The 27,131-nt window shown below is 39.5% G+C and overlaps 1 protein-coding gene and 1 pseudogene across 2 annotated transcripts in view; both read left to right on the plus strand.

The window, feature by feature from the left end:
* Positions 1-27,131, plus strand: part of NHSL1 (NHS like 1) — a 276,841-nt gene that overhangs the window by 26,769 nt on the left and 222,941 nt on the right. The gene's annotated exons all lie outside the window — the stretch shown is intronic.
* On the plus strand, positions 16,782-25,780 carry LOC141584256 (mitochondrial carrier homolog 1 pseudogene; annotated as a pseudogene).

Below are 27,131 nucleotides of genomic sequence, written 5' to 3' on the forward strand. Positions count from 1 at the left end.
TTAGAAATGGGACTCCTTGTCTTTCTGCATTTAGAGCTGCCACTGGGGTTGCAATTCTAGTTCTTTGCCTTTGCTAAGGAATTGCCATATTTTAGGAATATTGACAGCAGGTGGTATTGAGGGCTCCAAATTATCTGGTGGAACACAGCTCTGGAACAGTAATGGTTGCAAATGGAAAGATACAATTGGACATTAAAAAAAAAAAAAAAAAAAAACAACCTGACAAATATTCTATACATTTCAGTGAAAGCATTCTTTTCATAAGAGAGAGTATGTGTTTAATTCACTATTGTTGGTGTTGCTAAAAACATTGGATTAAAAAAAAATTGAATGTGGAATCTGCTAATCCATTTCTATTTTTAGTCTGTACTCTTATTAGTGGTGTGATTAAATTCCCATGGAAAAGATTCCATTGTTACAGAAGCTATGCACTGCACTCCCCAGTCCTGCTCCTCTCTTCAGAGTGAGTCATTGTCAACATTAGAGTGTCCATCCTCACATTCCATGTTACTGTTCCCCTCCCGTATATCAGTACACATATATACATTCCTTTCTTTAAGAAAATGACCAGGATCATATTATATATAAATTGTGACTTGAGTGTTTTTTCTTTTAACAATATGCCTCTCAGTTTTCTGTGTCTGTTCATACGAATTTGTCATTGTCTTCTTTTGTGATTACCTAGTTTTCCATTGTGTGAATGTCATCATTTGTCTTGTTGTCCTCCTACTGAATAGACATTTGGATTGCTTTTAGGTTTTGGCCATTTCAAACCCTGTTGCAGGGAACATCTTTGTACATACCTCATCATGTAGCACTGTCATAAAGACATCTAGCGTTACCGTAAAGCTGTCCTTTGGAGAGTGTGGATTTGATTATTGGGAGCAGCCTGTATAGGGCAACTATTCTGGTAATCAAGCTCTTTGGGAATTCTAATTTTGGCATAGAAGGAGAGTTTTCAGATTTATTGCCGGAATAAGTGTCTCAAGATTATTAATTTGAATGATGATACATAAGTCATAAATGCTCAGCAGTAAATGTCTAGCAATAAATGGTGTGTGTGTATGTGTTGTCTGTTTATCTCCTTATTTTATAGTCAACCATATTAGATATAACTTGTGAATTTTATTTAGTTATAATAGATGATTTTTCTGAACCTTTAGTTAAATAAGCATATTCCTATTCCTCATTGTCTTTTTCCTCCAAGTTATAATTGCTTTTGACTGGATTGCCCACATGTTCCAGTTTGTCAGTCTGGATAAGCCTGCTTACTCTTTCAAGGAAGTTGCGCCTGAGCTCAGTTGTGAGCTCTTGCCTGTTCCTGTCCCTCGTCGGTCTCCTGTGTGGTCTTCATGGTGTCTTGTGCCTATCTGCCCTAGAGCATCTGAAGGTTGTATTGTGATTCTTTCTTTACTGTGTGTGTCCTTATGGATTAAAGTGCCTCAAGAGCTAGCATTGTCTTATGGGTAATTTTATTTTCAGTAGACAAAGCGTAGGTCAAATACATGACTGAATATAGTAGTGGGCTTAACTACAGAGAGAGCCTGGGGCTTAAACTGCGGAGGAACCTAATCACTAGGGAGTAAAGCTTGTGGTTAATTCAGTGGGAAAATAAAGGTTTTTTATTAGAGGGGTGATAGGATTAAAGCTCTAATTAGAAAGAGTGCTAGTAATGTCTAGGATGCAACAGAGAACTGAGACAGAAGTTGAAAAACAAATTGGGTTATGATGAAATTGGTCTGGCCTATATTTGTGTAGTGATAATGGAAAAAAGGGAGCTAGTATTAATACTTTGGAAGAGAATTTACCACAATTGACAAGTGATTGTGTTCAGCATTCATTCATTCATCCATCCATCTAGCTAACTTGCTGAGCAGCACTGAGTCAAGCAGTGTGCTGGCCATTGATAGTAAAATGAAAAGGACAGGCATTAAGTAAAGGTACTGAGCAGGAATGGAGAGTAGGTGGCCTCTATGAAGATAATACCAGCCATAGAAGTTGTAAAGTCGGGAAGAAGGAACTGGTTTTGTCCGACTTTTTTTTTTAAGCTTTTAGACTCATAGATGTTAAACTCCCTGGGGATATTCAGCAGCATGTTGGCAATATGAATTTTTTTGAAATAGATTTTGAGTTTCATCTGTGTGGTTGAAGATGGTTGAAGCCCAGAAGTGAAAAATGGCAAAAAATTAGATTTAGAGTTACTGGAAGGTTAAGTTGATCTGTGTTATGACACAGCACATAAGGCAAGCATTACTAGAAATAGAAATAAAAACTGAGCAATTAACACTGAATTTGGGTGAAAGAAGGGAAGATGGAAAATAGACAAAATGAATGAAGATGAAGGGCCAAATAACTCCTATTTATTTATTTATTTATTTATTTATTTTGAGACGGAGTTTCACTCTTGTTACCCAGGCTGGAGTGCAATGGCGAGATCTCCGCTCACCGCAACCTCCGCCTCCTGGGTTCAGGCAATTCTCCTGCCTCAGCCTCCTGAGTAGCTGGGATTACAGGCAGGCACTACCATGCCCAGCTAATTTTTAGTATTTTTAGTAGAGATGGGATTTCACCATGTTGACCAGGATGGTCTCGATCTCTTGACCTTGTGATCCACCCACCTCGGCCTCCCAAAATGCTGGGATTACAGGCTTGAGCCACCGCGCCCGGCCTACTAATTTTATTGCATCTTCCTCTTACTTCACTTTTCTGACTTGGCTTTTGTGATGGTTGATATGATGTGTTTACTTGCTAGGCAATAGTACCCAGATCATCTAATCTGATATTTGACCAAACATCTGGGCCTAGCAAAGCTTTCACAGAAAACTTGTTTCTGTGAAGGAAGTTTTTTTTTTCAGATGTGATTAGCATTTAAGTCAGTAGACTTTGAGTAAAGGTGGGTGGGCCTCATCTAATCAGTTGAATGTCTTAAGATAAAAAGTGAAGGTTCCCCACACCCTGACCCCAGGGAGAAATTCTGTCTCCACACTGCCTTCTGAATTGATCTGGGACTTCAGCTCTTTCCTGGGGCTCCAGCCTGCTGACCTGCTTTGCAGATTTTGGATTAGCCAGCTCCCACAATTGCATGAGCCAATTTTAAAAATAAATCTTTTTAGACTGATTAGTAGATAAAGATACAGTTATAGATTGATCTCTATGTTTGCCTGTATCTATCTGTTGATAATGTATCATATTGGTTGTATTTCTCTGGAAGACCTTGACTACTACAGATTTTCACATAACTGGAGTCAGAGTTGCGTTTTCTATTTATTGAGCTTGTTCTTTAGCATTTAGCTCCATCCCTGATTCTTTGAGTCCTTTGACAGACAATTCTTCTCTTTCCAGGCGGTTATCGGATTTTCCCTTTGTTCAGTAAGTGCCCTGTGTGTATCTCTCTCATCCCGTTATCATATTGTCATTTTTAGCATATGTGCTTTTCCCCTCAAACTAATCTGTGAACTTCTTGCAAACTAGAACTTGCTCCTACTAGCTTTTGTGGCTTGGGTACCCAGCCTACTTGGCGTGTGAGAATTTGTCACTGTGTGTCTATTGGGTGAAAGGTTAGCTCTGATCTGACTCTCAAGCATGATACTAGGAAAGAAATGAAAAGGAGAAACATTAAAATGTAAAGTTAATGTGACCAAAAAGCCAGGAGAGGTTAGCAAGCACATGGTGAATATCTTCTGGATATTACCCTGGAATGCAGGTCTGATATTGTGGAAAGTAGAAAAGTTCCTCTTCCAAGTTTCCTTTCTTGTTAAAGAATAAATTTGCGAATAACTTTTTGTTAAGCCCTATTCTATGTAGTTGTTAAACATGCCATGCTTACGTGCACATAGTACATTCAGTGTCCTTGTACTTTAACCAAGATATCTGTGCTGGACATGCTCACAGGCATGTCCCAGCTCTCAGCTCTCAGCCTATGCCCCTTACCTGTTTTAAAAAGTTTTAAGTTGATTAGCCAATCAGGTTTTAGTTTAGATTGTAAGGTCTGGCTCCAACCAAGGGAGATCAGACACAGCAGTAAGGACAACCCCAAATGTACAAGGAATAAATATGTTTCTTTTCCTTTGTTCGTTGTACTCTCGTGGCAAGATGGCTAGCGAGGGTACTCTTCTTGCAGTCCAGGAAGCAAAAATCACTTTGCTGAGAGATCCTTTGTCTTAGTCCTGATTTTTCTTTGTGGCATAGAGCTGCTGTTTCCAAAATAGATGTATTGTGGTGATCTCTGGAACACCACAGTGACCATTATCTAATCAGCATTTGTTTATTTTTCAAGTTGTCAATCTTTATCAAGACTTGACTTTGCCCAGTGATGGCCAGATAAAACCAGACTTTAAAATATGTCAGAGACATTTTCAAGAAAACACAGAAGTATCAAGAAGGACAAAGAAATGCTTGTAACCTCATTAGCCGTCGTTAACTATGAACATTTTTTGTGTAGATTTTCCTAACATTTTTTTTTTTTTTTTGAGTTGGAGTCTTGCTCTGTCACCCAGGCTGGAGTGCAGTGGTGCAATCTCAGTTCATTGCAACCTCCACCTCCCAGGTTCAAGCAATTCTCCTGCCTGGGCCTCCCAAGTAGCTGGGACCACAAGTACATACCACCACGCCTGGCTAATTTTTGTATTTTTTAGTAGAAGTGGGGTTTCACAATATTGACCAGGTTGGTCTTGGACTCCTCACCTCAGGTGATCCACCTGCCTCAGCCTCCCGAAGTGTTGAGATTGCAGGCATAAGCCACTGCGCCTGGCCTAGAATTTTTAATATACACAGACATATACAGTGATAGCGTATCATATATGCTGTTTTGTTACTTGCTTTTTTCAAGTAAATGTTGTAACATCTTTTGTTGTTATTAACTATACATTATTTTGAATAACTGCTTAGTATTTCACTACAGGGAAATAAACATTATTTGACAAATATCTGATTATTAGACGTTTAATATTTTTCTTTTTTTTTTTTCTATTCTAAATGTGAGTTTGGTGAACATATTTGCACATGTAGCTTTGTGTACTTGGCTATGATTTCCTGAAAATTGATTGTTAAAAAATAGAATTCCTGGGTCACAGGTAACCAATTTTTTTAAAAGGTTTTTTTTGCTATTTGATACCTAAGTACCCTCCAGAAATGTTTTACCAATATACATTAATTCCAGTAGCATATGAGAATTGAAATGTGTTCTTATAACAGATGTAGGTACATGACTAATATCTTTTTTTTCTGAGACAGGTTGTTTTTTCCTAAGTCTTGAATATTCTGCATCAGATCTTGTTCAACCTGTTAAGCCTATTAGTGATTTTACTGGGATAAATTAATAGTCATCATATATCCATGCTTGTTTGAACAAAATACTCAAGCATCCAAAATATGAGTAGCCAGTCTTGCAGCATTTGTGAATGACTCACTTGTTTGTTTGAAATGAGAAAACATAGGAGGAGGCAAGTCAAATGACTATGAATTTTCTTTCTTTCTTTTTTTTTTTTTTTTTTTTTGAGAAGGAGTTTCGCTCTTGTTACCCAGGCTGGAGTGCAATGGCGCGATCTCGGCTCACTGCAACCTCCACCTCCTGAGTTCAGGCAATTCTCCTGCCTCAGTCTCCTGAGCAGCTGGGATTACAGGCACGCGCCACCATGCCCAGCTAATTTTTTGTATTTTTAGTAGAGACAGGGTTTCACCATGTTGACCAGGATGGTCTCGATCTCTTGACCTTGTGATCCACCCACCTCGGCCTCCCAAAGTGCTGGGATTACAGGCCTGAGCCACCGCACCCAGCCCATGAATTTTCTTTAACGGAGCTATAATACAGTATGTAAGACCAGAGGACTAGCCCCAATCCCAGCCTTTGGGGTATATAGTATTGCACATTCAATCATGTTATATTTATTGCCATAGAATTGCAAACTAAAACAAATGATACAACTATCCATAAAGGTAATGGCTTCCCAAAGACCAGGATCCTAAACTTACATTTTGTGCTTCAATGTGCCTCTGAGAAGAAATGTTAAAAGAGTAATATTGTAGGCTCATTGGATTTTTCTCATGGATTATGGTTAAACTACACTTGTAATGTTATTTAATAATAATCCAGAAATCTTTTAGAGCAGAAAGGAATCTGTGAAAGCTATGGTGCTTATTGTTGTTTTTTGTTGTTGTTGTTGTTGTTTGTTTATAAAGATAACCATTTAGGGCAAAGGATTATCATTTATTCTAAGATTTTTTTTTTCTAAAAAATAGGCTTATTCTAGAATTAAATTTGTTTCTAACTGAAGTGAAATTATTATTTTTATTATTATTTTTAAAGATGAGTCTCCAGCTGTTGTCCAAGCTATAGTGCAGTGGTGCAATCATATCTCACTGCAGCCTCGAACTTCTGGGCTCAAGTCATTCTTCTGTCTCAGCCTCTCAAGTAGCTGAGGCTAAAAGTGTGTGTGCCACCACGTCTGGCTAATGATTTTTTAATGTTTTGGAGAGACAGAGTCTCACTTTTTCCCTCAGACTGGTCTCGAAGCTCTTGGCCTCAAGCAGTCCTCCCACCTTAGCCTCTCAAAGTGCTGGGATAATAAGCATGAGCCACCTGCCTGTCCCAAGCTGAAATTATTCAAGAATCTTTTTCCTACTTAGATTTGCTTCATTCTCTATTTAATGAAGACATGCTTTAACAGAATTAGTTGTGGTGTTTCTTTTTTTTTTTTTTTTGAGACAAGATCTCACTCTGTCACGTAGCCTAGAGGGCAGTGGCACAATCATGGCTCACTGCAGCCTTGACTTTCTGGGCTCAAGCGATCGTCTTACCTTAGCCTCCTGAGTATCTGGTACTACAGGTGTGGGCCACCATCCCCAGATAATTTTTGTACTGTTTGTAGAGATAGGGTTTCAGCATGTTGCCCAGGCTGGTCTCAAATTCCTGGGCTTAAGCAATCTACCTTCCTGGGCCTCCCAAAGTGCTGGGATTATAGGTGTGAGCCGCCGTGCCCAGCCTGTCTGTCTTTACTGCTGTTAAATTAAGGAGGTAGAGGAGATGGAGTAAATATTGCTTTCTGTGTCTTTGGTCAGGTTTCATATTTTTCTCCCAGATTTCAAGGGAGGAGTTCTTGTATTATAAAAATGCTTCTCGACTGGGAGCGGTGGCTCACGCCTGTAATCTTAACACTTTGGGAGGCTGAGGCGGGTGGATCACCTGAGGTGGGGAGTTCAAGACCAGCTTAACCAACATGGAGAAAACCTGTTTCTACTAAAAATACAAAATTAGCCAGGCGTGGTGACGCATGCCTGTAGTCCCAGCTGCTTGGGGAGCTGAGGCAGGAGAATTGCTTGACCCCAGAAGGTGGAGGTTGCAGTGAGCGGAGATCACACCAGTACACTCCAGCCTGGGCAAGAAGAGCAAAACGCCGTCTCAAAAAAAAAAAAAAGGTTCTCTATAATCAAGTCTGAGTTTGATTCCTTAAATATTCAAGTGTAAGTACTGAGACATATGTTAACCTTAGACTCAAGTTGTAGATCACTGTCACCTTAGATGTCTGAACACAGCTCAATTAAGTAGAGGAAGTATATAAAATGAATAAATGATTTAAAAGCAGTGCTGCTGCTGGGTATGCTACTGCAGAAAAGGAACTATGTAGGTGTAGTTCTTCCTGCTAGCTGGAGCTAAAACTGCTAGGTTAAGCCACTGGGGCTCATGGGTCTTCAGAGATGCAGTGTTTTGAATCAGCCAAGGAGTAGGAGGAATATGAGGTGTTATTTGAAGAAAGGACATCATACAGCTGTTTTAGAAAAGCTGTGGTAGGAATGGCCAGGCATGGTGGCTCACGCCTGTAATCCCAGTAGAGGGAGGCCAAGGCAGGTGGATCACTTGAGGTCGGGAGTTTGAGACCAGCCTGGCCAACATGATGAAACCCCAACTCTGCCAAAAAACACAAAAACTAGTTGGTCATGGTGGTGCATGCCTATAATTCTAGTTACTCAGGAAGCTGAGGTGAGAATTGCTTGAACCTGGGAGGAGGAGGTTGCAGTGAGCTGAGATCACTCCACTGCATTCCAGCCTGGATGACAGATGGAGACTCTGTCTCAAAAAAAAAAAAAAAAAAAAAAAGTGGTAGGAAAAGTAATTCTTAATTAGCTCATTATGTTAGTTGCTGGACTTAGATTATATTCAATTAATGTAATGAGCAAAATGTCATGAAGTATTTTTACCACTGGCTATTGTTTACATTCCTATGTCCTTCCATCCCCAAAGAGTCAGCTGTTAGATGTTAGAACATCATTCTTTTAACCCCAGATGCATAACTTGGCAGGAGGTGCCCAGCGTTTTCTTGGCTATTCTTTGGTTGTGGAGAAATATTAATTCTCCTTTACAGCTGACATTCAGAAATATCTTAAATTTAAAAATGTGTTCAGTAGTAGCCAAGAGGAGTGTAAGGGTGATTTTTACAAATGTTAAGAATTATAGTCCAGGCCGGGTGCCATGGCTCACACCTGTAATCCCGCACTTTGGGAGGCTGAGGTGGGTGGATCACCTGAGGTCAGGAGTTTGAGCCCAGCCTGGCCAACATGGTGAAACCCCGTCTCTACTAAAAATACAAAAATTAGTCAGATGTGGTGGCGGGTACCTGTAATCCCAGCAACTCAGGAGGCTGAGGCAGGAGAATCACTTGAACCTGGGAGGTGGAGGTTGCAGTGAACCAAGATCGTGCCACTGTACTATTCCAGCCTGGGCGAAAGAGCAAGACTCCATCTCAAAAAAAAAAAAAAAAAAAAAAAGAAAAAAACAAAAGAATTATAATCCACATCTCAAGCATGTTATACGTAGTGACTTCCTTGTTTCCTTCCCCTTTGTGAGCATATGTCAATGTTTGGTTGGCGTCCAGCCCTGTCTTGGTATGAGTACAGGTCACTTGACCAGGCTGTAGACATAATAGGTATGGGGGAAATAGGGGTACAACTATAAATTTAAAAGAAACAAAACATTAAAAAGTCATTCTCCTTTCTACTAGCTCTAAGAAATTCCTTTTGTCGAGTGGATTTTGTTATTTGTAATTCTTTTAATCTCAATTTAAAATCAGAAGGATTTGGATGGTCTCATTTATGGACCCAGCAATCCCACTACGGGGTATATCCAAAGGAAATGAAAACATCACCATGTCAAAGAGATATCTGTACTCCCATGTTCATTAGAGCATTATTTGCAATACCAAGATGTGGAAACAACCTGTCTGTCAGTGGATGCACGGATAGAGAAAATGTGGTGTTTATCTGCAATGGAATATTATCCAGCCTTAAAAATAAGGAAAGCCTGCTATTTGCTACAATATGGATGAGGCTGGAGAGGATGTTATGCAAAGTGAAATCAGCTAGACATAGAGTCATATACTGCACATTAGCACTTATATGTGGAATTTTAAAAAAGTTGAACTTCTGCAGAGAGTACAGTGGTGTTACCAAGGACTTGGGTGTAGGGGTGGAGGTTGCGGGAGACATAGGAGATGTTGGTTGAAGGGTATACAGTTTCAGTTATGCAGGAGGAATACATTCTGGGGGTCTAACATACAGCCTGGTGACTATACATGATAATGTATGAAATTTGTTAAGAGATTACATCTGAAGTGTTTCCATCACACACATACACAAAAAAGTAACTATGGGAGGTGTTGGCTATATTAATTAGCTTGATTGTGGTAATCATTTATATACAAATGTATATAAATCATCACGTTGTATACCTTAAATATATACAATTTTTAATTGTCAATTACAATTCAGTAAAGCCGGGGGCAGGGGAGGAGGTGGAGAGTTAGAGAGACTCTTACAGCCTCATTTATGGACCGTAATAGAACTCAGTGACAGCTAGAGACTTCACTTTTAGGAGATGGCTGTAGATAGCAAAAGGTTTCTGCCAAGATCATTTTACAATCTCCTCATCATTAGTTTTATTATTTTATTCTTCAAAAACTAAGAACATGTTCAGGAGTTTTTTTCTTTTAATATATATGTATTTGTTGAGATGGAGTCTTGCTCTGTTACCAGGCTGGAGTGCAGTGGCACAATCTTGGCTCACTGCAACCTCTGCCTCCTGGGTTCAAGCGATTCTTCCTCCTCAGCCTCCTGAGTAGCTGGGACCACAGGCGAGTGCCACCACACCCAGCTAATTTTTGTATTTTTAGTAGAGACGGGGTTTCACAATGTTGGCCAGGATGGTCTTGATCTCTTGACCTTGTGATCTGCAGCCTGTCTCCCAAAGTGTTGGGATTACAGGCGTGAGCCACTGCACCCAGCCCTTCTTTTAATATTTTAAAATATTCAATCTTATATTTAGTTATATCTTAACACTTTTTTTTTGGCAGTTGTTTTCTCATTGAAATTATTTATAGACTCTTTTTCCTTACCTATATATAGTTCATTTTTTGAATAGTTTAGGATATTGTAGAAGCACCCAACTTCCAGACAGAAACTGAAGATGTGTTTCATATAGACAAGGTAAATCAGCCCTAGTGTTGCTTCCCTCTCTCTTCTGTGTTAACAAGTGTAATAAAAGGTAAATCTGTAATAGGAGAAATGAAATATAAATGTTTCCATGTTTGATCATTCTTGTTATGTAAAAAAAAAAAAAAAAAAAGGCCTTGGTTTTAGGGCTGACAGTCTGGCAGGAACTGTGGATCTTCTAAAATAGGAGGAGCCAGGTCCTGAATGACGTCATTGAGCAGCTGCGCTAATCCTGGAGGGATGGACTGACTGCAGACTGGACATTCTGTTACACGAGGGAAAAATATGTCTGTTTATCCCAGTACAGGGTCTTTTTGTTGTGAGTGAAAGCATTCCTAAGGATACATTATCTCTGGGGAAAAGTTAGCACCACACTCCACATTGATCCTGTTACTGCAGGCATCCCCAAACTTTTTACACAGGGGCCCAGTTCACTGTCCCTCAGACCGTTGGAGGGCCGCCACATACTGTGCTCCTCTCACTGACCACCAATGAAAGAGGTGCCCCTTCCTGAAGTGCGGCAGGGGGGCCGGATAAATGGCCTCAGGGGGCCGCATGCGGCCCGAGGGCTGTAGTTTGGGGACCCCTGTGTTACTGAGACTTAAAAAGCATCTAGAATATTATGGGGAAATGGAAGCTGTGATCTAAATAATAAATCCACATAGGAATGAGAAGGGAGAAACAAAAGTTGCTAATGTGTAATGAGGTGATAGCCACAGGCACACTGAGGACTGGTGTTTGCAGTTGACCCCTAAATAAAACTGACATTCCATCTCCAGGCTTGGATGTACTTAGGCTTCCCTTTTTTGGCAGCTTCTTTTGAAGCTGAATGCTTTTTTAGATCACATCAATAGCACATCCTAATTATCCAGCTAGGAAAACATTATTAAGATACCCGAGGCAGGTTCTCAACACCACAAATTATCCTGTGAAGACGACCACAAAGAAAACTTATCCTTCCTTACACACCATGTCTTAATTACTCATTTCCATGTTTATCAGCTGCAGTAATCAATTCTCATTTATAGAAGATTTAAACCTGACATATTATTGCTTTAATCCATCTTCACCATCCTCCCCCCCATAAAATACACATGCATATTTCAACTCACAGGTGGTGATCTGCAATTGGAACTGGATTTCCATGCTGACTGCACTCATGCATAATTAGGCAATCACACTCACAAATGCATTGCTCTGAGAGGGCTGCATGATTTACAGCCAGAACAACATCTTAGGCAGGAAGGAGCCTATACCGAGGCACCTGAAAAAGTCAACACAGATTTTGTTCTGTTGAAAAACTGGATTTTTAAAAATTGGAGTTAATGCATTTTTTAATTCACATTTGATCTTTTCTATAATTTTGTAAAAGAAACTTCCAAGTTTTCAGAAAAGTTTTATAAGCAAATTATCAGAGGCCTTGGATGACATTAGAAACTCAGTGCCACAGATTCCTCTTTATAAAGATACTAGAAGTCATTCCTTTCGTTGAGGACCAATTGAACATTTTAGATCCACAGTTTGTGTCTTTGTCACATGGGTTCCTCCTCAGAGTCACGAGTTGCCTGCTGCATCTCCAGGACCTATTCAAGGTAGAAAGAAGAGGAAAGAGGGAGGGCTTTCTCTGAGTGAGGTTTTTTTTGGGAAGTAACCTCTTTGTGGTGACTTCTGCTTTCATCACATTGGAACTGTGCATGTCTACTTCTAGCTGCCTGAGGGGGGTCTTGTGTTTTTTATCAGGACACATGGCTGCCCTAGAAAGTAACTGGTGTTGTATTAGTAAGAAAGAGAGGCCAGTGGATACTGGATTGGCAGAGTGTATACCACAGTATGCTGTTATTATTTTGTTGATTTTATTTGGATATAATTGTTTTGAAATAATTGCTCCCATTAAAATGGTAGTACTTTATGTGGCTTTGCTTAACTTTTTTTGGTTTCAAAGTTACAAACATAAACTTAATACTCATTGTATTAGAAAGTAAAGGACAATTGTAATTTTCTTTTCAACTATTGCCATTGAATGTGATCCATCTTTCTCTGACTCATCTTAGTGTTGTAAACTACTTAAAAGTCATGCCAAGTTAGGTGTCTGTTTCACAGATTTTAAAAACATCATTCCACAGCCTCTTATGAAGCATCTAGTTTTCTAGGAAGAATGGACAGCAAGAGATCAGTGGATGGGAATGATAAGAAATACCCTCTGACCTCATAGAGCTTCTGATCTGCTGGGTTGCTAACTATAATGAAAGGAAGCATGAAATACAAGATAGATATGGAGGTTAGAGGTTAGAGGAAACATTTCTACAAGTCCTGTGGGAAGAGGGTGACATTGGGGACATAAAACAAAGGTAGTGTTATTGTTTGATTTCCACGTTTTTAATTGTATTTTTATGAAACTGAATTCGTATATTACAGAAAGATCTTATCACTTTAGTGAGGAAGGAAAAGGGACTTTATGAGTCAAGGATGTTGTTAGAAACTCGTTAATTCCTTAGTCTCTTTCCCTCCTTGTTCTAGAGCTCTGCCAACTCCCAGTGCTTAAAATAACCACTTAAGGTGTATGAATATGTTACGGATTTTAGTTTCCCCAAATAAAATACTGTAACCTAATCAAATTATCCACCAGTATGGAAAAAATTCTTAAAAAATTGAAGCTCATAGAGCAGACATTGTCAATCTCTTTCCACACATCCTCTGACTCATCATTCATGTGCACACCCACAGATTGTGGTTGGTTTCTTTTCACATAATTAGAATCATACTATATGTATTGTTCTGCAACTGGCTTTTCCCTACCTCATAACGTCTTTTAAATTCTTTTCTCCTCATTACACATGGCATAGTGGGTTTTTGTTTTGTTTTTCAGTCAAGGCTGGTACAATCCTTACCTCGGGATTAAAATACACACACACACACACAGAGGAGCATTTTATGAAGAAATAGTTGGCCCAGAATACTAATAACATCTCATTGAGAAACAGTGATATATGTACTGACAAGAAACTGAATTTGTCACATAAAAAAAAGAAAATGATATGGAAATACCTGTCGTTCTTAATATTTCTTTTAAAAAATAAAAATAATTTTAAAAATGTGATTGTACCATAAGTATTTTCTCATCAGTGGCCAGTGTCTTTAAACATCTACTGGTTTGCATGTGCAAGAGCATAGCACAAACTAGAAGAATTGCTGGGTCAAAGGATATGCATGTTCAGAATTTACCGATGCTCCCAAATCACTCTCCACAGTGGCTGTACGAAATTGCAGTCCTAATAACAGCATACACATTTTCCCACATGTTTTTCAACATGATAGTATCAGTTAATTTTTTTTGCAAGCATAATAAGAAAAAATAAAGTCATGTTTAAATTTCCATTTTCCCGTCCAAAAAAGTCTGCAACAGAGTACCTTCAGTTTCATGATAAATGACTAATTGGCTCTTAGATAATGCAGTTTGTCTTCCCTGGATTCTCTGCTGCCTATTTCATTCATGTATCAAAAGCAGACTCATTTACAAATCAGTCACCTCTTTGGAGTGTGTTTTTAGTCCCATCTGCACAGGGTGTCACACTGATCCTGATTGGCAGGAGTAAATTTTATGAAGAACTATGAATTGGTGTTTACAGAGAGAGAGAGCTGTAGTTTCCAAACTGGTTGCTACTGCATCATTGGGTTAGTGAAACCAAATAAAGGACAGTGAGGGGACGGAAGGCAGCAAACCACACTGCCATGTGTGTACCTATGCAACAATCTTGCATGTTCATCACATGTACCCCAAAACCTAAAATGCAATAAAAAAAAAAAAAACAAAGCAATAGAATATAAAATATTGGAGAGTATCAGACAGTAACTGGGTAAGACATGTTTCGTGAAACATTTCATATGTATTTGTGTGTTTTCAGTATGTGTTTCTGTGTACATAATATGCACGTATAATATGAGCACTGCGTTTTGATGTGTAATAGTTCTGAGTTAAGAAATGCCCGTATGGAGAATCTCAGCTGTAAACATTTATTCAAAGCACAGTTTATTACTGCCCTGCCTGAGGCAACAGTTTTATACTTTATGGTGGCATTTCAGAAAATAAGTTGTCAATCATATCAGTACTTCGTTAAGGGTTAAGGACGCAGCCTTTTTTTTTTTTTTTTTTTTTTTTTTTTTGAGACAGTCTCGCTCTGCTGCTGGCTGGAGTGCAGTGGCACTATTTTGGTCCGCTGCAACCTCTGCCTCCCAGGTTCAAGTGATTCTCCTGCCTCAGCCTCCCAAGTAGCTGGGATTACAGGTGCATGCCACCACACCCAGCTAATTTTTGTATTTTTGGTAGAGACAGGGTTTTACCATGTTGGCCAGGATGGTCTTGATCTCTTGACCTCATGATCTGCCCACCTTGGCCTCCCAAAGTGCTAAGATTACAGGAGCGAGCTACCATGCCCAGGCAAGAGTAAGGCTTTTTAAGAGGAACCTAAATGCTTAGAGATACATGTCACCTATTTGGACCTGGCGATATAATAGGTATGGAAAGTCAAATTGTCTTGGGTGCAGAATAAAGAAGTGTTACGCCCTACTAAACTTAAATTTCACTGAGCAATTTAATTTTCCTTGCTCTAGTGCAGTTACTGAACTTGACTCTGTGGTAGCTGTTTTGCTCTGCGGGCAAGAGAATGCAGAGGAAATCCTTGAATTTCAACAGCTTCTCCCTGTGAGTGGGCACAAGTGCAACCGATTATCCAAAAGTAGTTGCTTAAACTAATTTAGACTATTTAGCTAACCTTAATCCCAATGCCGATCTTATGTTGCTTAGAAAATTACCTGTTGGTGATTATAATAAATGGAGGCAATTAAAATTTAGAAAAGTGATGGAACATTCTGCATGTGGGTGTATTTAATTATCTGGCAGGTGTTCATATTCCTACAGTGTGAAACTTATGGGTAAACAATGGCCTTTCTGTTAGAAATTCTATTCGCACTTTTGTGTTTCTCCCCTTTTAGAGGTAGGTATTTTCAATTGCTTAGAGAATAGCAGTGATGATCTAACTAATTTGTTTTGCATTGTGTGTTTCCTAAGTGGTTATGTATATTTTTTGCTTGTTTTCAACTAATTCTAACTTTCTTACTTGAATTATTCTTGTTCAGTAATTGCATCTTCATAAAAATGATGTGAATGGAAATACGATTTTATTTTCTAGATTTTAAAATAATGTTAGAAAAATGGTCTTTTAAAGTTCTGCGATATAGCCATACCTTAATGTAAATTTTATGAGGTATTACTGATCCATTTTAGCAAAGGTAAACACAAAATGATAAATATTATTTCATTGAGCAAGGAAGATGAAGTGAAAGTTCTTTAAGGACTATCAACCAGTATATAAAATTATTGAATACTGATGCTCTGATACAGCCTTATGGTCTGTATTGTTAATAAGAAACAGAGAGAAGCAATGAGTATATTTATTGTGTTACTTTAAATTTAGGTAAAAGTATTGAATCCCAAAAAAGTGTGAAATAATTTTATACATATTCAGTCTAATCGTATCTTTGAAATGGTATTTTCTGTTGATCTCATTTGTGTGTGGTCAGTGGTAGCAAGGTATCTGATAGCTATTGTGATTTCTAATGGGCACTCCTGTCAACGTAACTTTGCTTATGTAAGAGCTTTGAGCTCTTTGCTGATGGTGAATATAATGACTGACATTTCTATCATGTAGCTTCTGGAATGTTCTTAGGAGATCCTTCAGTTGAGTATATGGATAGTATATATGCTCTGGGTCCATGTTATTACCACTATCCTCTTCCCCTTGAAAACATTCCTTTCCATTCACCATTCATCTAAAGAAGCTGCTGCTACATTTTGAAAGAGGAGACAAGGTTAGGGTTAGGTGATTTCTGAGTAAGTGTTGACGTTTTGTTGTTTTCACAACTGTTTTGTTTTGTATTTGTCTGTCATAACTTAAAATGATGTAAATGCTAATTAAACCACTTGGCTGGATGAAAGAAGCTTGCAGATTGCAAAAAGAAAGTCTTATGAATAGATGTTTAGAAATACAAAGGAAAACTGTCTTACCACAGTTTGTACTCCAAAATTTATTTTGTGTTTCTTTGAATAGAGTTTTTTGTATTCCTTAACCATTTTGCTTATTTAAATAATAAATGGAAAAAATCTTGTCAACATTTAGATTAAACTGAAGAAATATCAATAAAGGTCAGTTGTAATACACATGAGTTTTTTATTTGAAAAATATTAGATATTAAGTTGGCTGGCATGTAAAGCTATTAAAGCTTAACAGATGAGTTTTATGGCATGTTATCAGAACACGAGGTAATTTAGAACAACTTTGTTACAATCAGATTGAACTTGCTTTAATTAAGGAAGACCCAAGCACAAAGCCTTATGTGCTGGGGAGGAAAGCCCTCTATCTGCCAATCTTCTTCACCTACACCAAGTACACTGTGCAAGTGGATGCTAAGGTAGGGCTTTTCCAAGGCCTGAACCCCTGGCTGATGTCAAGTGCCCTTTCCACTGTGACCTGGGCTGGCTTGAAGAAGGTTTTCCCTCCGGATGAGATTGAGCAGATTTCCAACAAGGATGATATGAAGACTTTGCTGAAGAAAGTTGTGAAGGAGACCTCCTACGAGCTGATGATGCAGTGTGTGTCCGCATGTTGGCCCACCTGCTGCATGTCATTTCAATGCGCTGCATGTCATTTCAATGCGCTGCACAGTTCAGTTTGTGGGATGGGAAGACAAATACAGTGGTGTGCTGAGCTCCATTGGGAAGATTTTCAAAGAGGAAGGGCCGCTGGGATTTGTTGGATTAATCCCTTACTTCCTTAATTTGTTGGGCAAAGTGGTTTTTTTGTGGGGCTGTAAACTGCTGGCCCACTTCGTCAGTGCCTACCTGGTGGATGACAGCTTCTGCCAGGCCCTGGCCATCGGAGCCACACCAAGTATGTGATGGGGATTGCAGTGAGCATGCTGACCTACCACTTCCTGCTAGTCGGCAACCTGCAGGCTGGGCTCCCCTGTTACTCCCCGGTGTTCAAATCCTGGATTCACTGCTGGAAGTCCTTGAGTATAAAGGGCCAGCTCTTCTGAGACTCCAACCTGCTTCTCCACTGGGTGTCATCAGGATCATGTTTCGCCCTGGAGTAACTTGAATCATCTAAAACATGGTCTCAGGACCTGGGCACCACCAGTGAGGCCTGAGCGTCTTGGGATACCTGCAAGATGACTCCAACCCAGCAACATCCAGGTGTGTTCCAGCCCAGCCGGGCTTCAGTTTCCATATTTGCCATGTGTCTGTCCAGATGTGGGGGTGGGTATGGGTGGGGCTGCACCCAGTGGATTGGGTCACCTGTCAGACCTGGTGAAGGTGGGGAGAGTTGGAGATTTGGCCAAATCTCGGTACCTCCTGGATTTGCTGAGTCTGTCTTGTGCAAAAGGCCAGAGAATGGCACGTGGGGCCCAGGTTGGACAGGGAAAGGCTAATGGGGTCAGACCACACCCTGTCTGCCCCTCCAGTCAGCACAGTGCATATCCTGCAGCTCAGCTGGGAGCATCATTCTCCTGCATTGTAAATAGGGTGTGATTCCCTGGCATACGGCCATCATCATGTCTAGGCTTATGCTAGGAGGCGGATGCCAGGCTCTGCCTGCGTTTTTCTCAATACTGCTCTTCTGATATGAGGGCAGCTCCTTCCTCTGAATGGGAAATCATATGACTACTCAGAATATGTCCTCCTCATCTAATGCTCATCTGTTTAATGGTGATGCCTTGTGTAAGGGATCTGGTTACCTGTGCAGGTGTGAATACCCAGAAGTTGGGCAGATCAGCATTTCTAGTCCTACCCAGTTTTAAAGTTCATGGTATGATTTGACCCCATCTCCTGCAAATGTATGTATTGGTGTTGAAAAAAAAAATAGAATTCCCTGGGTTTTTTTTTTATGGCTTTATAGAAGGAAATAAAGATTTTTTTTTTTTTTTTGTCTTTTTTTTTTTTCCTTTTTGTGGAGAACAGGGTCTCACTATATTGCCCGGGCAGGTCTCGAACTCCTGGGCTCAAGCTATCCTCCCGCCTCTGCCTCCCTAAGAGCTGGGATTACAGGCGTGAGCCACAGCGCCCGGCGGAAATAAAGATATTTTTACATATAGGTCCAATTTAAGGAAGATCCATAGAGGATCAAGTTTCAGAATAGCTTCATTGACTTGAGGAAGTAAAGCTATTGAATATAAAGGGTGTATGGAATGAGAGTATTCACTTCCTTTCCCAGGGAGAGACTGACTAGATGAAATGTATAGAACCCACAGCCTCCCAGGCCAGTGGTCCGTGAGAGGTTCTGGATGAAAGGTTAAGAGATTGCTTGCTGCTCTTATCTTTCCACTGATTCTGCTGGTTAACCTGACACTCACCCTATTGGTGGATGAAGTGTAGTGTATACACTTTCCCGTAATAAACCTGGTGTATCATTTCCCTTGTTCAGCTTCTTGAAGATTATGTGTTACATAATAATAACTAAGCCTCTATATACAACTCCTTCATAATTTTACCAATACACAACTTACATTAAAAAGGTATATGAAGGTTTATATGAAGGTCTACATTTTATACTAATGCTATTTAGATATGCTATTTTATAGTTGATTGTATTCATCCTTTACCCCAATCTACTACTCATCTATTGGCTTGCTTTCAAATATTTTCCCAGAAACTAAAAAAATTCTTGCCTCTCCTATGCTGATAGCCCCCGGGAATACAGTATAAGTTCTGAAGATGGAGTATAAATTGGTCTCATGACCTGTTACAGTGAGGGCTCCAAGAAAAGTACTCCTTGCAGTATTTACACCATTGGGTAGGCCCCTCCTGTTTGTGGCATAAGTCTGAGACTTTAACTGATACAATCAGCAGAATCGATACTGGGCAGGTTCTAGGCTTAAGCTTTGAGAAGTCCCAGCAATTATATCTGAGAAGTCCAGTTATTTTAGTGGGAGGTCACATGAATGGAGAGAGGCCCTAGGACTAACATGGGGATGGGGAGAGGGAGGCTTGGCTGTCCAAGTATCCTAGCTGGTCTCCGTCGGCTAAATGCAGCCTCATGTGATGACTGTGGAGGTAAGCAGAAGAACTGTTCAGCTGAGCCTTGCCATAGATTGCAGAATCTTCAGCAAAACAAACAATTGCTTTTTTTTTTTTAAGCCCTTAAGTTTTAGGGTGGTTTGTTATGCAGCAATAGATAAATGAAAACACTCCTATGTTGATATTTATTGATAGGTGCATTTTAATAGCTACTTAGCAACAGTGTGTATGTATGATCTGAAAAGTTAAAATATAAATTACTGCTAATCAGCTATAAAAATAGCTTAATCAATGTATTATGTGCTATTTACTAATATAGTTACACCAAGAGGGAAGGAAGCAAAGAAAATGAAGAGATTTGAATATCACTCAGTGCCATTATAATTAAATGCAAGCTTCCACACCATGATTCATTAAAAGTAGTGGTGACTTTGAAAAATTTGGCAACAATTTAAACTGCAAAGTTGAAAAAGAAATATATGTGAGAAAATTAGACACTGGTGCAGGGGCTCACACCTGTAATCTCAGCATTTTGGGAGGCCCAGGCAGGTGGATCACTTGAGGTCAGGAGATTGAGACCAGACTGGCCAACATGGTGAAACTCCATCTCTTGTAAAAATGCAAAAATTAGCCGGGCATGGTGGCGGGTGCCTGAAATCCCAGCTACTCACGAGGCGGAGGGAGGAGAATCACTTGAACCCAGAGGTGGAGGTTGCAGTGAGTCAAGATTGTGCTACTGTACTGCATCCTGGGGGACAGAGCAAGTTTCCATCTCAAAAAATAAATAAATAAAATGAGAAATATTTTTTGATGGGATCAGTTTTGAAGTTCTTTTTCCTCACAAACTTGTTTTCCATTGACATTTCAAGCAAAATGCCTCTGTAGGTTGACTGATTACAAATGTTTTCCCTCAAGCACACCAGCTTCTAAATCTGTCCGTAAGCCGCTTTCTTAAAAAAGTGAATAAGCTTAGGAAATAATTATTCCTCAAAGTACACAAAACTCCTGAGCAAGCTTTTGTTCTGTAGACAGATCTGATTCATCAAGAAACATCAAGATAATTGTCACGATTTAAAATTTTGAAAGAAACCCAGGAGTCTTTGGCTTAAATATAAAACTTCCTGTTGCTTTCTTGGCATGATGCCTCTAGTTGAATATTTTGTGCTGTACGTTGCTCCATTTTTTGTTTTGTTTTGTATTTTCGCCCCCAGGACAGGAAACTACAGAACAAAATATATTCATTTTGGTAACCAATGCTGGTCCTTTGGTGACTCACTATGTTTGGGAGATTAGTACAGAAAGGAGAAGCTGAGAGTTGGATGCTGTGTCCTCTGGATGCAAATGATGACTGAGATTTTATGCTTCCATCACAGATATTTGTAAAACTGGGAATTAAAATTTAGACACTTGGAAAACAGCTTTCACATTAAAGTACTCCCGTCTCATAGTTCATTTATTTCAGGCAGTAAGATGCGCCATTATAATTAAAATTCTTAATGGCCTCTAACAGTTCTTATTTGAATACACCAGTGTTTCCTCCCTCTTGGAACTGTGTGATTGTGTAAAAGTAGGGAAATGTTTTCTTACTAGGTTGTAAACTGCAGGAGAGCAGAGTCATATTTTATTTGCTCATGACTGTAAACCCGGAATGGAGGACAGACCCTAGCATTTGTAAGTACACACTCAAATTTTGTTTGAATTATTGAATTTAGCTTTTTAATCAGTTTACCCCTCACTCTTTACTCTCAGGAGTTGCTGATTTAGGTAGAGCTTCATCAATTTTAGATTGCCAGATTATATTGAGGGAGTTGTTTTCCTATTTCTTCCTCAATGGATGGTCACTGATTTATTCTACCACCCAAGACTGGAAACATTAGTAAGATTCCGCTGCCCCCTACAGAGATAGTCTTGCTGTGCCCCTCAGGCTGGAGTGCAGTGGTGCAATCTGCAGGGACTCACTGCAAACTCTGCCCCCCAGGCTCATGCCTCAGTCTCCCAAGTGACTAGTCGATAAGAATTTCTAATCCAAGTACCTGTATATGCTGTCTTTTCAATATATTATTTCTAATCCTCACAGTAGGTTCTTTGGAGTTAGGGGTTAAAAATACTGGTGTAGTTAATTTTCTTGTAATTCCATATTGAAAACCTGTAACAAGGGATTTATGTGGTATGTAACCAGGGATTGGTGTGGTATGTTAAGAATGTTAAGATGTTTCTGGAATTACTGAGTTGGAAGATGCTTGAGTAGGAAAGATGCACTGGAAAGTCTGCTGTATTCCTATAATTACATGACAGGAGGAAATTTGTAGGTTCTTGAGAACTTGTACTAAAATTCTATGGTAACTGCCTGTATTTAAGTTTTTCTCCCACCTGAAAAAGTATAAAGACATGTTACCTCTAGATTTATCTTTTTGCTGATTATATCGTACTCTCATTCATTTAAAATGTTTTTAACAAATATATATATGCTAAGCACTTATTTCCTGCCAGACATCTTTTAAATTCTTCAGGTTCCTCAGTGAACAAAAAGACCAGAATTCTTGCTCTGGTGATGTTTGTGTGGGTAGACAGAAAACCACTACGATAACAAAATCCATATTATAGTAGGTGATAAGGTGATTAGTGCTATAGAACAAATAAAGCAGGCTAACGGACATCTAGGAGAGAGAGAGGGGGTTATAATTTTCAGTAGCCGGCAGGCCTCATGAAGGTGACTTTTGAGCAAAGATGGCAGAACAGCGGGAGAACCTTCGTGGCTGAGGGAGGGGCTAGAGTGCTGAGCACCTGGGGCCCAGCTGCTCGGAGAAATGGGCTGACGGTGCAGTGTGGTCCACACTGCTGCCAGATCGTGCTGGTGTTCGTGGACCTTGTTGAAAATGATTATCAAATACAACTATCATCCTGTCATCAAATCATACGATAACATTAGACAGAGACATCATTAGAACAGAACCACATAGTAAGATGTGACCTGGAAACATTTCTTTTGCCCTTTATGGTTTTAAAGGTTTATACACATCATGCCGTGCCTTGGTGACAGATGACTCTTGTTCTAGAATTCATGGTCAGGCCCCTAGAGGGCTTTTACATGTTTAGGTTTCAGAATTATTGACTCTGTATTCAAGGTTAGAGACAATATAAATTAGCTAATTAGGATAAAGGAGTTGAAATAAAATTCCTCAAATCTGTTCCTATACATAGTAAGTACTCTACCAATATTAATTGACTGTAGAACAAACATTTTAAGTTAGTAGATACATTTAAAATATGTACCCATGTAGAAAACACATCAATCAAGTTGACTTTTATTAGGAAATAATTTATCTTTTTTCTCATTCCTTTTGTTAATCACCCTGTTTCCTTATCTCATAGTCCGTGCTTCTTTTAAGGAAAAACCAGATTTTCAGATAATAACAGTATTAGTAACGCAGCGATGCCTGTTTCTCTTTTTTGAAAAGGTGGTTTTGTGTGTTACATGTTTTTAAGCTTTTCCATACAGATCACTTTTTCAGCTATTTGATACTTTGGAAGAAATTGCTTCTTATTGAATATCGTAATTTGAAAGTGTTTTTGAGAATTTTGCAGTCTTGTTCAATGATTTCCTTTTTTAAATTAATAATATAAATTTGAGAAATAAGTTTTGTTTATAGTAAAAAGATACAATTCTCAAATAGCCAAAATACTTTTCTGAATCCCAAGATAAAGTTTGTGTTGAAGGCATTTGAGCTGCTTAGTTTTTTGTTTTGTTTTGTTTTGTTTTTGGTGGAGCGTTGCTCTGTTGCCCAGGCTGGAATGCAGTGGTACAGTCTTGACTCACTGTAGTGTCCGCTTCCCGGGTTCAAGCAGTTCTCTTGCCCCAGCCTCCTGGGAAGCTGGGATTATAGGCTCCTGTCACCATGCCCAGCTAACTTTTGTATTTTTAGTAGAGATGAGTTTTACCGTATTGGCCAGGCTGGTCTCAAACTCTTGACCTCAGGTGATCTGCCTGCCTTGGCCTTCCAAAGTGCTGGGATTACAGGCGTGAGCTACCAAGCTGCTGAACTTTTATTGAAAGTGTAAGTCCTCCAATTCTGTTAAAATAGTACATAATTTTGATGACTGAGATTTATTTAAGCATACTATTTGTCAAAGGTTCTAAATGCTAATTCAGGTATGTTTCCATCTTATGCAACACATATAGTATGTATGGGTTTGAATATTGGCTCTGCTAGTTTTAAAGATGTATCTTTCTTCAAGGCTGATTATTTAATTGTTAGACTGAGTTTAATGGTGGATACACATTATTATGTATTTGTCCAGACACACAAAATGTCAACACCACGAGTGAACCCTAATGTGAATGATGGACTCTGGGTGATAATGACGTGTCAGTGTAGGCTCATCAGCTTTAACAAATGCACCACGCGTGGGGGATGTGGGTAATGGAGGAGGCTGTGCAGGTGTGAGGGGTAGGGAGGTTGGGATCTGTATTTCCCTCTCAATTTTGCTGTCAACCTAAAATTGCTCTAAAAAAATAAAAGTCTTAGAAAAGGAACTAATGATATTTATACCTACAGAATTGTGAAGAGGAAAAATGATGCTGGCAGAAGGCCCAGTACAGTGCTGGATGCATAGTAAGCCCTCAATAAATGGTAGCTGCTGCTAAAAAATATCATCTCACTTGCCATATTATATTGACTTGATCTGTTTTCTTTAAGACATCTTTAAGGTGTCTTCTACCTGCTGTTTAAGCTCATGGTAGGGATAGGTAAGCTTAAAATACCAGCCTTTTGAAAATAACCACTTGTGTTTGCTGAGGACGTTTATGAAGCAGATCCAATATTTAAAGGCATCTTAGAGTGAAATACTTTGGGAATGGTTACCCTTTAATTATGGCGTCTTTCTTTGAACTCTCAAGTTTCCTTTTTATGATCGTCTCCCCCCAGCGACCCACCACCCTTATCTCCATGTGCCTGCATCACAGTCTGAGCCTTCTTTTGGCTCTCCCTACTAATTACCACCTGCCTGTGCCCCTGGCCTCTTCACTGCTGTTCTAGTCTTTACATTATTGCCAGACTCAGTGCTCTAAGATATCACTCTACTCTTTTATTTTCTTAAAATTTATGTTGTCTTAGAAAAACAAAAACAAAGAAACCAAGCCTGAACTCCTTAGCCTAAACTTCATGGTTCACTACAATCTGGAGTAATCATATTTTTCCTTTATTCAGTTTGACCTTCCATGATTTCTAAACCATTTAGTGGAGACACACAGTCAACACTACACATTTCACACGAGTTCCTTCAAGTTTTTTGCCTGTGCCATTCTTTCCTCTTAGATGGTTCTTCATCTTCTCTGCCTTAAGTCAACATTTTATAAGGCTGTAGTCAAATTCTGTGTTCTCTTCAAAGTCTTTTCCTGACTCATCCAGGTTTTAGTGTTTTTTTTCCCTCTGTGTATAAAATTGTGAATTAATTAGAGAATGTATACAGCACTAATTGCTCATTTGAGGAGAAATGCAAATTTAAAAAAAATTTCTAATTTTTATGGGCGGAGAAATATAAATTATTGTAGAGTTAGGTATTCTATAACAGAGTCTGGTCAAGTATTGACAACTCAAAAATTTAAATGATTTGATTCTCAACTTTTAAAAATTTATTTTCTTGTATGAATTTGGGAGCATAATATAATACGATATAAGGGAAAGTTTAATGAGATGTCAACTGAATTTTAAAAAAGAATTCATTTGTAATAAAGTAAGCATGATACCTTAATTTTTTTCTTTCTTCTTATAGTCTGAAATGATATGTTAGAGAACATGGAAATTTGTTTCCACTTCAGAAACTTTTTATGTGGAAGAAGCATTGAAATATTTATAGAAATCGAAGATATAGGAGACAGAGAGAAGGTGGGGACTGAGAATGAAAGAATATCTTTTCGGACAGGAGTAGAAAGGGGCTTTGTATCTTCACAGGCCGGAATAATTTAGCCAAGAATAAGGGACACTTGATCGTGTAAGGGAGGAAGAAAGGTTGGGTCCGGTATTCCTGGGAAGGCAGTTCATGGGTTTGGATCGGGCATGCTGAAAGCAGAGGAGTTCCACGGACCGCCATGATTGATTTATTTTCTTTCTTTCCTTCTCTCTCTCTCTCTTTCTCTCTCCTTCCTTCCTTCTTTTCCTTCCTTCCTTTCCTTTCCCTTTCCTTCTTTTGCTCTTGCTTTTGCTCCTGCTCGCTCTCACTCTCCTCCCTTCCCTCCCCTCCCCTTCCCTCCCCTCCCCTTCCCTCCCCTCTTTTCCCCTCCCCTCCCCTCCCCTCCCCTCCCCTCCCCTCCCCTCCCCTCCCCTCCCCTCCCCTCCCCTCCCCTCCCCTCTCCTCCCCTCCCCTCCCCTCCCCTCTCTTTCCCTCCTCTCCCCTTCCCTCCCCTCCCCTCTCCTGTCACCCAGGCTGGAGTGCAGTGGCCTGATCTCAGCTCTCTGCAACCTCTGCCTCCTGGGTTCAAGCAATTCTCCTGCCTCAGCCTCTTGCATGGCTGGGATTAAACGCATGTGCCACCACACCCAGCTAAGTTTTGTACTTTTGAAAGAGATGTGGTTTCACTATGTTGGTCAGGCTGGTCTCAAACTTCTGACCTCGTGATCTGCCCACCTCAACTAAGAGGGGCAAGAATCTTCATCAGCTGAGATTGGTTTTGGGGTGGGAGGACTGTTTTGTTTTCCATTAGCTTTTAAATTCTGCCTTTAACCAGGTCTACAATATTGGAAACATTATTTGTCAGTTGTAAAACCATTGCCCATTGATGTCAGCAAAGCTGACAGTTTGTGTATGTTCAGAGAATTCAGTCTGGTAATGGATCAGCTCATGTGCTTGAATGGGTTCAAGATTGAAGGTGGTCTCGGTTTTATCAACCAGTAAATACAGTTGACCCTTGAACAACTGGGACTGGGGATTAGGGATACCAACCTTGTGCATTCGCAAATCTATGTATAACTTTGACTTTCTGAAAACTTAACTACTAATGACCGTCTGTTGACCAGAAGCCTTATTAATTACGTAGTCAATTGATGCATCATTTGCATGTTATATATATTATATACTGGATCTTATAGTAAGGAAAGCTAGAGAAAGGAAGATCATAAAGAAGAGAAAATATATTTACTATTCATTGGTGGAAGTGGATCATCATAAAGCTTTTCATCTTTATCATATTCCGATGAGGCGGAAGAGGGATTGGTCATGCTATTTCAGGGGTGGCAGAGGCTGAGGAAAATCTGCATGTAAGTGGATCCATGTACTTCAAACTTGTGTTGTTCAGGGGTTATTTGTATTTTTGAAATGTATGCTACATGCTAGACATTTTGATAGGTGCTATGAAAATGCTGAGAAATACTAAGAAGTTACAGAATAAGTTTGTTTGCCATAGCCTAAAAGTCAGAATAGTTGAGTTCTTTTCACTTTCGAGCTGTACCACTTTGTAATGTAAGGGAACTCTTGCCTTGGAGTTTGCATCACTGTATAATACGAGGGTGCAGACTAGATGGGCACCAAGATGCTGCAAGATGGAGAAAAACTAATCCATACTTGGTATAGACAATAAGACCTCTAG

The sequence above is a fragment of the Saimiri boliviensis genome, chromosome 4, assembly GCF_048565385.1.
Source record: "Saimiri boliviensis isolate mSaiBol1 chromosome 4, mSaiBol1.pri, whole genome shotgun sequence".
Lineage (NCBI taxonomy): Eukaryota > Metazoa > Chordata > Mammalia > Primates > Cebidae > Saimiri > Saimiri boliviensis.